This window comes from Globicephala melas, chromosome 8, assembly GCF_963455315.2.
Source record: "Globicephala melas chromosome 8, mGloMel1.2, whole genome shotgun sequence".
Lineage (NCBI taxonomy): Eukaryota > Metazoa > Chordata > Mammalia > Artiodactyla > Delphinidae > Globicephala > Globicephala melas.
Window position 1 is genome coordinate 96,917,460 of NC_083321.1, and position 13,853 is coordinate 96,931,312.

At 43.7% G+C, this 13,853-nt stretch overlaps 1 long non-coding RNA gene across 2 annotated transcripts in view; it reads left to right on the forward strand.

Annotated features, from left to right (window-relative positions):
- LOC138842785 (uncharacterized) overlaps nt 1–13,853 on the forward strand; it is a 259,732-nt gene that overhangs the window by 118,134 nt on the left and 127,745 nt on the right. The window lies entirely within an intron of this gene.

Sequence of the window (13,853 nt, forward strand, 5' to 3'; positions counted from 1 at the left end):
GCCGTAATGAATTACGTTTCCTTAGGAAAGCTGGCAGCCTCCAGTTCTCCCATAGCCTCCCTTTCACGGAACCAAGCCCTCTGTGACACATCAAATTTAATGAGACTGCACAGATCTCAAGGAAGGGGCGCGCTGCTGCCGGGGCACTTTATTAAGAAGGATCAGAGAACACTTGCTGGCTTTTAAAAGGAGTCCTTAAAGGCAAAGGATCTTTTGTGGGGAGTGGAAGGAGGTCCCTAATTTCAGTGTTTCATGTCCCCTCTGGAGCACTTGAACGACCTAATTCGATGTGAGCTTTTGGGTCTCAGCACGGGCAAACAGGTCCTCAAACCTCAGGACCATTGAAGACCAAGAGGATTGTGGTAGGTAATTAGGGACCTTCTGATTTAAGCGCCACGCCTCCACCCCTGTAGGCCATTAGAAGGAAATGGAGAGAGATGTTGCGTAACTGTCTTCCCTGTGATGAATCATTGTCATAATTGTATTTACCAAATCAATAATTAAATCGCTTATTTAGCCAAGAGGACTGCACTTATGCACGCAATGTGCAAGGCGTTTTGAAATCTAGAAAAGCTGGTATATGTATTGGCTGTAGGTTTGGGAGACGGCGTTATCTGGGCATCAGGAGACTTTCATTCAAGTATTAGTTTTGTTGCCAATTTACAAAGCTTCTATAATCAAATGATATAACTTGGATTTCAATTTACTCGTGTATAAAATGAGAAGGTGAGGGTCATGTACAATTCTCCACTGAGACCTAGAGCTCTGAGTCAGTCTTAGAAAACAGAAAAGACGATGGTGCTAGACCAAGAACACTTGTGTGAGCCAGACACAGCTCCAGGAAGCAGCTACGTCACATTTCTTTGAGTTCTTTCTGAATTCTCCCCAAACAACTCTTCTGGCACGCAGAGCTCCAGGTATTGCATTCCAGAGCCTCTTTCCTCCCTCAGTCTCTATTGATAAGCATTTTTTTCTTATGCCAAGAAAAATAATAAAATGATAGCTGACATGTACGACATGATTATCACATCCCAGGCACCAGGCTGAGTGATTTATGGGCATTGTATTGAGAGGTGTGTAGATAAGAACACAGGCTGGAACCAGCCTTCCTGGGTTCCAGTCACCACTTGGCCACTTTCTAGCTGTGTGACCTTGGGCAAGTTACTTAATAAATATCGTGTTTATTGATGTCTGGCATATAGTAGGTACTACAGAAGTGCTCGTGTTATGATCTCATTTAAACCTGGAAATATTCCTTTGAGGTTGGTAGGATTATCCCCATTTTACAGACAGGAACCTGTAATTCAACAAATTATAAGATCACCTAGCTGGTGAGAGGCAGTACTGGGAATCAGGCAGAGTCTGAGCTCCTAACCAGGGTTCTCATGCTCCAGTTCTGGTCTTTTAAAAGGTCTTCTTTGTGCTTCAGTGGAAGTAAAATCCACCAGCATGGCTGGAGAAGGGATTTTAATGCTCCCCTCTGCATCTTTAGCTCAGAGCCCTTGGATTGCTCTTTGATCAGCCTTTCCTTTGATATCATTTTTCGTAGGTTGGCATCACAGCTGTTTCAGTTTCTTATTTGTGTGGCCTCCTCTTCAAGGTCATTGCATCTTTCCCTTGAGATTCCATTTTGATACCTACTATGGTGTCTCCCTCTTTGCCATTGGTTGGGTGAGCGGGGAAGCAGGCCACCAGCAGGGATGAGAGCAGGCACAAGTCACATTTCAATTGGGATTGAATGGGAACCAACCACTCATGAAGGTCTAGATCACTCTGCATCCCAAATGTCAGCTTTCTGGAGTCCAGAGGTTCAGAATAAATAGCAGTTGAAAGGAAGGATGACAGAGAGGTTCCATGTGAATATGGAAAAAAGCCCTGGAGTCTGGATAGGGGAGGTCAGAGAATGCAGCATCATAGCACTGTGACCTTATTAGAAGAATGCTCTGGAGGTCAGTGAAATTATAGTCACCGCTTTGAAGGAAATATTTTGTTTGTTTTCTTCCCTGTTGTACATTCATATGAGTTGTTCAAACTGAAGAGTCCAGACGGTTTACCAAGGTGATTAAATGATGTGCTTGGGCCATTCACCTCTCTGGCTCCATACTTGAGCTCATGGTCTGATTTCATCTCTGGGAGCAGAGGAGAGACAAATTATGCGTATAATTTGCCATTTATTTATTTAAAGTCATGTTTTCTTTGTGTCCTATGTCTTTTTATGGAGGTGCATCCTATTTCTCAGGCCACCATCTTAGTCTTGAAGCTTCCTGTGTGTTAGGACACCTTGTCTCTTCTTTCCTCTGTGTCTTCTGGTTCTTGTTCCAGTAAAGGGCACTCGTGGTATTGATTATTTCTTAGAAGAGTCTCTCTTGGAATAACTGAGTGTTGCCAGAGAGGCCTTTCCTCTTTCCTCTGCCCTTTCGGGTTCTTAGCACCCAACCCTGGCAGTTGGTAGACACTGACGACAGATTGCTCTGGAGTTATTCAGCTTGCAATAAACTACATCTAGGGGTAAAACCATTGTCACTGTGGGTTGCAGCAAGTACCTTCACCTGATCTAGAGAACTAGGCTTGGGACTGCCTTTGAGCCTGAGCTGGAAATGGAGCCAACAACAGATATCTGAGACATAATTCAGGAATATACTAACAATTTCCAACAAACTGGTAAAACAGGGACCAAAATAGCATGATCTCCACTCAACTCTGAAGCACTGAGTGTTGGCTAGACCCTGTGTTTTCTTTGGTCATATTATTATTTTTTTTTAATTGGAGTACAGTTGATTTACAATGTTATTAGTTTCAGGTGTACAGCAAAGTGACTCAGTTATACATGTACATATATTCATTCTTTTTCAGATTTTTTTAACCCATATAGGTTATTACAAAATATTGAGTAGAGTTCCCTGTGCTATAGATACTATAGAGTAGGTCCTTGTTGGTTATCTATTTTACATATAATAGTGCATATATGTTAATCCCAAGCTCCTAATTTATACCCCCCACAAGTATCTCCTTTGGTAACCATAACTTTGTTTTCCAAATCTGTGAGTCTATTTCTTTTTTGTAAATAAGTTCATTTGTATCATTTTTTAAAAATTAGATTCCACATATGAGTGATATCATGTGATATTTGTCTTTCTCTGACTTCACTTAGTATGATAATCTCTAGATCCATCCATGTTGCTGCAAATGGCAATATTTCCTTCTTTTTTATGGCTGATTAATATTCCATTGTGTATATGCACCACATCTTTATTCCTCTGTCAATGGACATTTAGGCTGTATCCATGGCTTGGCTATTGTACTGGTAAATAGTGATGCAATGAACATTGGGATGCATGTATCTTTTCAAATTATGGTTTTCTCCAGATATATGCCCAAGAGTGGGATTCCTGGATCATATGGTAGCTCTATTCTTAGTTTTTTAAGGAACTTCCATATTATTATCAGTAGTGGTTGTACCAATTTACATTCTTACCTACAGTGAAGGAGGGTTCCCTTTTCTCCACACCTTCTCAAGCATTTATTGTTTGTATGCATGCTTTTTAATGATGGCCATTCTGACTGGTGTGAGGTGATACCTCACTGTAGTTTTGATTTGTATTTCTCTGATAATTAGTGATGTTGAGCATCTTTTTATGTGCTTTTAGCCATCTGTATGTCTTCTTTGAAGAAATGTCTGTTTAGATCTTCTGCCCATTTTTTTGATTGGGTTGTTTGTTTTTGTTGTTGTTTTTTGACATAGAGCTGCATGAGCTATTCGTATATTTTGGAGATTAATCCCTTGTCGTTTGCTTTGTTTGAAAATATTTTCTCCCATTCTATGGATTGTCTTCTCATTATGTTTATGATTTCTTTGCTGTGAAAAAGCTTTTAAGTTTAATTACTTCCCATTTGTTTATTTTTGGTTTTATTTTCAGTACTCTAGGAGGTGGATCAAAACAGATCTTACTGCGATTATATCAAAGAGTGTTATGCCTATGTTTTCCTCTAAGAGTTTTATATTATTCAGCTTTACGTTTAGGTCTTTGATCCATTACGAGTTTACTTTTGTGTATGGTGTTAGAAAGTGTTCTGATTTCATTTTTTTACATGTAGCTTCCAGTGTTCTCAGCACCACTTATTGAAGATACTGCTCTTTTCTCAATTGTATATTCTTGCCTCCTTTGTCATAGATTAATTGACCACAGGTGTGTGGGTTTATTTCTGGGCTTTCTATCCTGTTCCATTGATCTATATTACTGTTTTCGTGCCAGTACCATACTGTTTTGATTATGGTAGCTTTGTAGTATATTCTGAAGTCAGGGAGCCTGATTTCTCCAGCTCCGTTTTTCTTTCTCAGGATTGCTTTGGCTATTTGAGGTCTTTTGTCTTTCTTTTCAAATGTAAATTTTGTTTTGCTCTAGTTCTGTGAAGAATGCCATTCGTAGTTTGATAGGGATTGCACTGAATCTGTAGATTGACTTGGGTAGTATAGTCATTTTGACACTATTGATTCTTCTAATCCAAGAACATGGTATATCTTTCCATCCCTTTGTGTCATCTTTGAGTTCTTTCATCAGTGTCTTATAGTTTTCAGAGTACAGGTTTTTACCTCAGGTAGGTTTATTCCTAGGTATTTTTTTCTTTTTGATGTGGTGGTAAATGGGATTGTTTTCTTAATTTCTCTTTCTGATCTTTCGTTGTTAGTCTATAAGAATGCAAGAGATTTCTGTACATTAATTTTGTATCCTTCAACTTTACTGAATTCACTGATGAGCTCTAGTAATTTTCTGATAGCATCTTTATAATTTTCTATGTGCAGTATCACGTCATCTGCAAACAGTGACAGTTTTATTTCTTCTTTGCCAATTTGGATTCCTTTTATTTCTTTTTCTTCTTCTTCTTCTTCTTTTTTTTTTTTTTTTTGCAGTACACGGGCCTCTCACTGTTGTGGCCTCTCCCGTTGCGGAGCACAGGCTCCGGACGTGCAGGCTCAGCGGCCATGGCTCATGGGCCTAGCCGCTCTGTGGCATGTGGGATCTTCCCGGACCGGGGCATGAACCTGTGTCCCCTGCATCAGCAGGAGGACTCTCAACCACTGCACCACCAGGGAAGCCCTCTTTTTCTTCTTTTATTGCCATGGCTAGGACTTCCAAAACTATATTGTATAAAAGTGGTGAGAGTGGACATCCTTGTCTTCTTCCTGACCTTGGAGGAAATGCTTTCAGCTTTTCACTGTTGAATATGATCTTAGCTGTGGGTTTGTCATATATGGCCTTTATTATTTTGAGGTAAGTTCCCTCTATGCCCACTTCTTGGGGAGTTTTTATCATAAAGGGTGTTGAATTTCATCAAAAGCTTTTTCTGCATCTAATGAGATGATCATATGGTTTTTATTCTTCAGTTAATGTGGCATATCACACTGATTGATTTGTGGATATTGAAGAATCCTTGTATCCCTGGGATAAATTCCACTTGATCATGGTATATGAGCCTTTTAATGTATTGTTGGATTTGGTTTGCTAGTATTTTGTCGAGTATTTTTGTGTCTATGTTCATCAGTGATATTGGCCTGTAATTTTCTGTTTTGGTCATATTGTTCTAACCAGTGAAGTGGGGGATGGAAAGAGAGAGAAACTTCAAGAATACAGATAGACTTAATGCCAATGAAATCTGGGTTTCTAGACATAAGAAACTATCTAACATGGAATTGGTGTGCTGGGACCTGGAACAAAGTAAACACTCAAAATTTGCTTGACTTGAAGGCTCCTGTAGATATACTAACCGCATTCAGATACTTCTTCCTCACAGACTCAAGAGGTTCATAATTTGAGTCATGAGAAAGGTGACATTTTTAGCTGACAGAGGATATAAATGTCTGTATTTATAGTACATAGCCATGGGTTTGGAATTCCCAATTGTGGCACTGAGATCTGAAGTGTGAGACACCAGAGTTCACTGTCAGCTGCTTACAGAATCACTGCCACTCTGTTCAAGTCTGGGAGTGGTTTCTGGGGATCTAAACACAGTCAGCTTGGAAGGAACCATAGTACAACCTGCCTTGATTTTCTCTTGGTCTTTGGTTTAAAATTTTTCCTCTTGGGAAGTGGATATGCATACGTATTAACCTGGCGCCTACCATATGCAGAGCTGATGACATATACTTTGCGGTGGATGGAAAGTTAAAGAAGAGAATGTTGTGCTTCCCACAAGGTGCTTGACGTCACAGGTGAACAAGTATAGCCATTAGGTAAATGACATAACCTACCTGGGCCTCACTTTCCACATCTGAAAAATTAAGTAGTAGAGTACCCACTTCATAGGATTATTTGGAGATTAAATAAGCTAATGTATATAAAGCCCTCAGTACCTGGCGTGATGCATAGAAAGTTCTTAATAAGCACAGGAATAATCACTGTTGATAGCACGCATAGAGGATGGAATGTAACACACTCGTTACAGAGAAACCCCATGAAAGGGCTTCTTGCTCAAGAAACATGGAGGTCGAGAAAGATCAGCTTGCGGTTTAAGAGTAAGCTCAGCGTGGGGCTTCCCTGGTGGCGCAGTGGTTGGGAAGTCCACCTGCTGATTGCGGGGGGCGCGGGTTCGTGCCCCGGTCCGGGAGGATCCCACATGCTGCGGAGCGGCTGCGCCCGTGGGCCATGGCCACTGGGCCTGCGCGTCCGTAGCCTGTGCTCCGCAACGGGAGAGGCCACAACAGTGAGAGGCCCGTGTACTGCAAAAAAAAAAAAAAAAAAAAGAGTAAACTCAGCTTTATAATGGCAAAACAAAAACAGACAAACCAAAAAACCCAAAAAATGATTGGATCAATTCTGTGATTTCACAAAAGGCTGGTTCTGGGAAAGATACCTAGGTATGTCATATTTGCTGGTTCACTTAGTTATTGATTCGCTGTCTTCATTGAGACACAGCCTGTGTGTGCAAACAACAGTGGTGCGTGTGTCAGTCTTTACTGCTGCTCTGCTCTTCACTAAGACTGTGCCCTTTGGCAAGTCCATTGGACTTCGTAGGGGAAAGAAACCGAGGCTGGCAAAGCTATGAAAAGCATCTAAACTTTAAAAAATTTACACCAGTGCTAGCTGGCAGTAAATGAAGTGACTTGGCCATGGTAGACACTGGCCAAGAGAAGGTCTCCAGAAGGTCATTTATAAGGGCACAAGGGGCCAACTCGACAATAAGCCCATTTTGCTACTCAAGGGGCAACACTTGAAGACTGTGTTCAGTGCCAGAGCCTGAGACAAGCCTGGGGACAAGGATCAGATCGTAGCTTTCTGAGGCTACTTCAACAGATACAGCAAAAAGGAATTGGGGCGTCGTAGGGAAAGAGAATTCTGTTCTCTGGACAGAGTGGCTAAGCCATCCCCTGTGCCACCTCCCCACATCTCACCACCCACATTGGAAACACTCCTGGAATGCCGTGTCCCTGGGCAGCGTTTCCAAGGGCTCCTTCATTGCTTTCCCTCCCTCCTCCTGAAAAGCTGAAATAAGTAAAAAGAAAAGATGGAAGAGAGGGAAGAAAGAAGGAAGGAAGGAAAGAAGGAAGGAAGGAAGGGAGGCTCTCTTCCCAGGAAGTAAGGCATTTGTGTAATTGAAGCTTTAGTCAGAGAAGGGCAAGTTGAGGGTTAAATATGTAAGAGAAAAAGAATGCAAAACATCAAGATTCAATAGAGGTTAGGCCTATTGAAAAGCCAAGGACATTTGGCTGAGAGAGTGGTGAGGGAAGTGGTGTTAAATTCAGACATTTCAACTCTGCGACTTTGGGCAGACTTCAGAATGAAGGGGCTAACATCCTAGCTGTGGTACAGAGAGTGGTGTTGTGTGTCTGACAGTCCCCAGGGTCTGCCCTGCCTCCCCTGAGTCCCCGTGATTCCCCCTCCCCACCAGGGCAATAAAGGAATGTAGGTGAAATCTGCCTGCGCTGGGGATGGACCAGGGATAACAGAATTCCCAGCCCAAGTGGAGAGTGGGCCAGCGCCCAGGGGCTCAGAAGGACTAAGGGTTTGCAAGGCGGGGAGAATATTAACCATATTGCTTCTGGGTTCTGTACCTGACTCCCAAATTGCAAGACATTGTATTGTTTTCCCCTTAGGTTTTCAACTCCTTTCCTACTTTATCCATTTCTTTCTTTTACGTGACTGTGTGCTCCGTTTCTCTGCTCTGCGGGGAAGAGAGGTTGGGGCAGGAGCGGGGAGAGGGGAGAGCATCAGTGAAGGAGGAAGGAACAGCTCAGCGGCCTGACCTTCTTCAGCTGCATGAAAATCATTCCAGATTTGAAAAGGGCTTTGGGGAGATTTACTGTTGGGATACCTGTGACTCTGCAAACGAGCTCTTTTGTCTCAATCTTCCCTCATGCCTGGGTCTCCCAGTCCCCCTAAGCCCTGCTACTTTTGAAGAGTTAAATCAGAGGGAAAACACAGTTTGGAAGGCGGTGTTTCGTGGAGGGACGGAGAGCAGGCTGCCTGGCGGTTACATAACCTGGCTGAAGGGAGGCTGGGCCTAGAGACAGAAGCCAGTGCTCAGGAAATAAAGAAAGGAGAGTAAGAAAGAGGAGGCAGGAAGGGAGAAGAAAGGGAGGGAGAAAGGAAGGAAAGAAGGAAGGAGAAAAGGAAGCAAGAAGGGAAAGAGGAAGGAAGGAGGGAAGGGACAGAGAGAAAGAAAGGGTAAAGAACCATAGCTTGATGTCCCAGGAGGATGAGTAAATGGGGGAAAGGAGTAGAAGGAACTAGTATAATATAAATGCATGTTTTAAAATTTCACGCCACTGTCAGAGTTATGGAGCACTGAACAAACAGCCTCACATAGACATGAACTTAACCTTCACAAACAGGCAGATTGGAAGTTGATAGCCTTTAAAGCATTTTAAACAACAACAACAAGAAGCCCTGTTGTCTATGCAGAGATTCCCCTGGGTGTGGTGAGCTTCATACTCAAAGCAACCAGAAGTCGAAAAGTATATCAATAAGAACAGCCATGAAAGCAAAGCTTCTGATTTAAATGAAAAGAGAACACCGAGTGAGCTATTGTTTGCACCAGGACTTCTAACTGGGTTATTATCTTGAACCCAACCCAATCTACCTCATAAAAGCTTGAAACTCAACTTCAGGCTGCTTTCAGGAGGAAAAGTCCCTAAACCCTTTCTTCTCCTACAGGGTCTTGACCTTCAAGTGTAGAATAGGTCTGATCAATATTAGGAAACTAAGGTGTGCTTTACGCCTGCGCACACAGAACTTCAGTGGCACTGTGCCCGAGTGTCCACACACGCAGGCCCCCACGTGTGTACACACCACACAAGCACCAATGAGCACATGGGATGAACTGTTTGCGGCACCCACAACCCCCCCACCAGGGAAGATGCTTTTATGGTATTTCCAGCTCTTCTGCATCTCAGCATGACTAAAAAGGAGAAGAGACAAGGAAATGAAGGAAAGGAGTTCCCTGGCAGTCCCAGTAGTTGGAATTCTGCACTTTCACTGCCGAGGGTCCAAGGTTCAATCCCTGGTTGGGGAACTCAGATCCTGCAAGCCTCGCAGCACAGCCAAAATAAATAAATAAATAAAATAAAAATAATTTAAAAAATGAAATGAAGGAAAAATCTGCCACTTACTGGGCCAGCACCTACTACGGGTGAGGCACTGGTCAGAGTGCACCTTTTCTATGTAACATCACAATTCATTGCGTTTAATGGTGCTTTTAGAATCGTGTTTTAACACATGGCACATCTGAAGCAATCTCTTCTGGTAAACTGCCTTAGAGAGAGGCCGTTTCTCTTTGCAAAGCCAGCTGTGAGTTGCTGGAAGCCACGCAGCTGCAGACAGCTGGAGGGCTGGACTGTAAGGGGATCCCGGAGAAGTGAACTCTGGCTCGCAGGCCTGAGGCCACAGGAGGGAAGGCTTGTGGGCAGGGAGGAGCTGCTGCTTGCATTGGCTTGTCCGGGGCTTCTGCTGCCTTCCTCATTTACCCGAGGGAACCGAACCCATCAGTAGAACTTAGAGAACCAAATCACCTGGGAACCAGAGCAGGTTTCCCTCAGCCCTTGTTCTGTATTTTCGCAGGATTTTATCCTCCTGAGACCACCTCACCGTTGGACTTCGTCTGACTTGCAAATTGTCTCTCTCAAGACCTAGGAGATGCCTTTTGTGGGCTCCAAAAGAAATGGGGCAAAACCCTTGAAGCCAAAGCAAGTTCCAAAAGAATGTTTGGCAGGGGGTGTAGGAAGCACTTCCCCCATGGCCAGTGAAATATTTGCCCCCAGGCACGAGAAGGGAATCTCCATTTGTTTTCTCTCCATTCAGTTTTTCTAGAGGAAAATGAGTGGCTTGAGCTCTTGAGCCCAGCGATTTGACCTCAAGGGAGCTTCCTCATCAATACAAAAACTAATATAGCTAGAGAAAGGTAATAACCCTTCCCAGCACAAATTATCCCCAAGCTTGGCTTTTGAACTTCGTCATTGAGACTTATCATTGGGTAACAGAAAATGCTTTTAAAAAACACGTTCTGGGGCTTCCCTGGTGGCGCAGTGGTTGAGAGTCCGCCTGCCGATGCAGCGGACACGGGTTCGTGCCCCAGTCCGGGAGGATCCCACATGCCGCGGAGCGGCTGGGCCCGTGAGCCATGGCCACTAAGCCTGCGCGTCCGGAGCCTGTGCTCCGCAACGGGAGAGGCCACAACAGTGAGAGGCCCGCGTACCGCAAAAACAAAAACAAAAAAAAACCCCAAAACCATGTTCTGAGCAAGGAAGATAAAGTGGTCACAAAATGACCAAAGAAGCAGCTCCCCATTGACCTTATGACCTGGCTTGAGCCTTGGGTCTGTATACCCACCCTTGCCACATACAAAGTACCCAGAAAAGCCAAAGATCCTGACACTCTCATGGTTCAAAGCCAGCAGTGCTGGAGGAGCAGTATCAAATGTCAGCCAAGGTGCGGAGAGCATTTCAGGCTACAGACAGGAAGTGTGTTTAGGGGTTAGGGGCCAAGGAGATCAGCAATAGGTCAGGAAGGAGACTGTGAGGTGGGTCTAAGGCAAAAAGGTCCAGGAAACAAGGTGAGGACATGGAAAGAGTGAGAGAGAATCTGTACTTACTAGGTATTGGGCATATGGAAGAGTTAGGGAACCAATGACCAAAATCACCCGTCTGCGCCAGGCATGATAATGACCGCTTGCATGAGTTATCTCACAACGGGAGGTCCTGATAAGGAACATGGAACTAACAAGCTACTGCCAGCTTGAATAATTTGGGAGGGGCCAAAGGGAGGGAGGAGATGCCAGCCCATAATACGTCCTGCCAACCTCCCAGAATCCTTCGCATTGGAATCCATCTTGGCTGAGAGATGCGTGCATCATCAGGAAGGACGCTGAGTCAGACCAAATATAAGCCAAACAAGATGACTGGCCAGAGACAACCCGGAAACAAACCCCATTACCGTCAAACCTGAGACTGTGAGCCACGTGGCAGAGCAGGTGTCCTGGGTTCCCTTACTCTGCTACTTTCCGTCTGGGCACCCCTTCCCAATAAAGCCTTTTGTTTTGTCAGCATGTGTGTCTTCTCAGACAATTCATTTCCAAGTGATAGACAAGAGCCCACTCTCGGTCCCTGGAAGGGGTCCCCCTTCCTGAAAAAGTGTGCTGGGTCCAACCTAATTTTTTAATCTTCTATACCAAGGAAATGGTCTACTGCTCTGGAAATGGAGAATACTAATGCTTTGTATTTGCTTTGCAGTTTTCAAAATCTCATAGCCCAAATCCTCTCATTGGTGCCTTCAACAACCCAACGACATAAGCAGAACAGGGAGTGTTGTTCCCATTTACTTGATTTTGAAACTCAGACTAAAAGAGATGAAGAGATTTGCCCACCATTACTAATGGCAGAGGCAGACCTAGAGCTCAGGGCTAGTGATACCCAGTTCAGGGCTCTATCTCCTATATCCTTTGACTCAATAACATTGGTTAGAAAGAACTGAAACTCAAGAGAAGGCAAGACTGGATAAGGGCAGCTTCTGGAATGTCAGTTCCAGGTGTGGGTAAATTTTCCCACAGTAATTCCAATGACTGGAATCATTCCATCTGTTTTGCACCCCCTGTGTTTTCTTCAAACGGCAACATCACCAGCAATGATTTATTTAGTCCAGTCTGGTCCTGTGATCATCCTTGAGCTCACAAGGTGCCCCATGATTGACAGTTGTACATGGAGACAGAGAAAAGTGTTTCTCCCAGGGAGAAGTCCTGTGCCCGTCTTGCTTCTCTCTGAGGGTTAGTGGGAGGTGCTGGTGAGACCACATATGCGAAAATTCTTTTTAAAGTGTGAAGCGCTGTACATATTCATTCATTTGTTAAAAGAAAGAAAAAATATTTTAAGTGCCCATGCTCTGCTAGGTACCATGTTAGGTGCTGGGGATACAAAGGTGAACGAAATATACCCGAATAAAAAAAAGTGTGATGAAAGTAAGCGCTGTATCGCCTGGTTATTTTGTCCCACACACTGCACAAAGCCCTGGACATAGATTGTCTTTTTATTCTTCAACACACCCCAAGGAGGCAGTTGTTAATTTCCCAATTTACAGATGAGGCACGAGGTTAAGTAACCTTCCCAAGTAAGCCTGGATTTGAAGCCTGGGATCTTAACTCCAGGGCTCGCGCTCTTGCCTCGTGAGATGAACAGTGATACACGATAGGGTTGGACATGCAGGCTGCGGTGAAAGGACCGTGGTGAGGAAGCTGGAACAGGTTTCATAGAGAAGAGATATGTGAAAATGGATGAGGAACTTACCAGGAGTCAGAGTGATGGTAGGGAGCCTCCCCCAGCCGAGGGGAGAGCACAGAAAATGGCATCAGGTAGAACCGAGGAGAAGCCGCGGGCAAGGAGCCGCTTCCCCTCCCTCTTCATTTTCTTGGTTTATTTCTTACGGTTTAATACCAATGCATAGAAAACTTCTCCGAATTTCAGTGTTTGTCTTTCCATTGAGTAATAATTCCATCCAAGGAAAAACCATTCTGGGTGGTAAGGAGGGTGACTATTTAAGATGTGGGCAAACCCTTAATCAAAACTTCTACCATCATCGAAGCTGGCGTTTCCCCCAATGCGCTTTGTGAAAAGTTTTGCCTAAGGCTTTCAGATTTCGTTTGCCAGTTAAAATAATATAATTTGGCAATCGCCGAGGCTTTGTGTGTGTCTGTTGTGTGTTTAAGTGGAACCTCATGGCAGATCTGGAAAATCAGGTCACAAAGGCTGCTGGAGAGCTACCTCCCTTGGGAAATAAATGACAGGATTCCATCTCTCTGTGTTACCATCTTCAGTAAAGTGTTACCATTTTCATCATCGAGGTCATCACTTTCAGCTATGGGCTCTGTGGACTTCTGTTGTCATTACAGGACCGTGGGTTATGCCCCCTGGGGGAAAACTCTTTGGAACGTGTATTAATATGGTCAAACAGAAACATGTAGATATATATGCAGGATGCATAAAAGAATCCAGGAAACTCTGAAATTAAGTTAGAAGGTTGAACATTTATAGGAGTTTAATTTGCAGGAGGCACTGGATGAGAATGTGGGAAGTGGCGCTGAAGAGGGAAACAAACTAGCATATTTGCATAATTTCTATCCTCACTTGAACTTCCACTGTTAATATTGAAACTTTTTACTATTTACCATTCAAATCTATCATCTTCAGAAGAAATTATATATACACCAAAAGTGCTTTGTGCCTTATAAAGTCCTGGTGACTGGTTTGTGGTTCCCACTTTTGTTTTGGGTGAGAAGGTTTATACTTGTCCTTTTCAGGCTCTGGAAACCAAGCCTCAGAAGTTTGGTGATGTGGACAGAATCCCTGAAAAAATTAACAGAAAAGGATGGAAGTA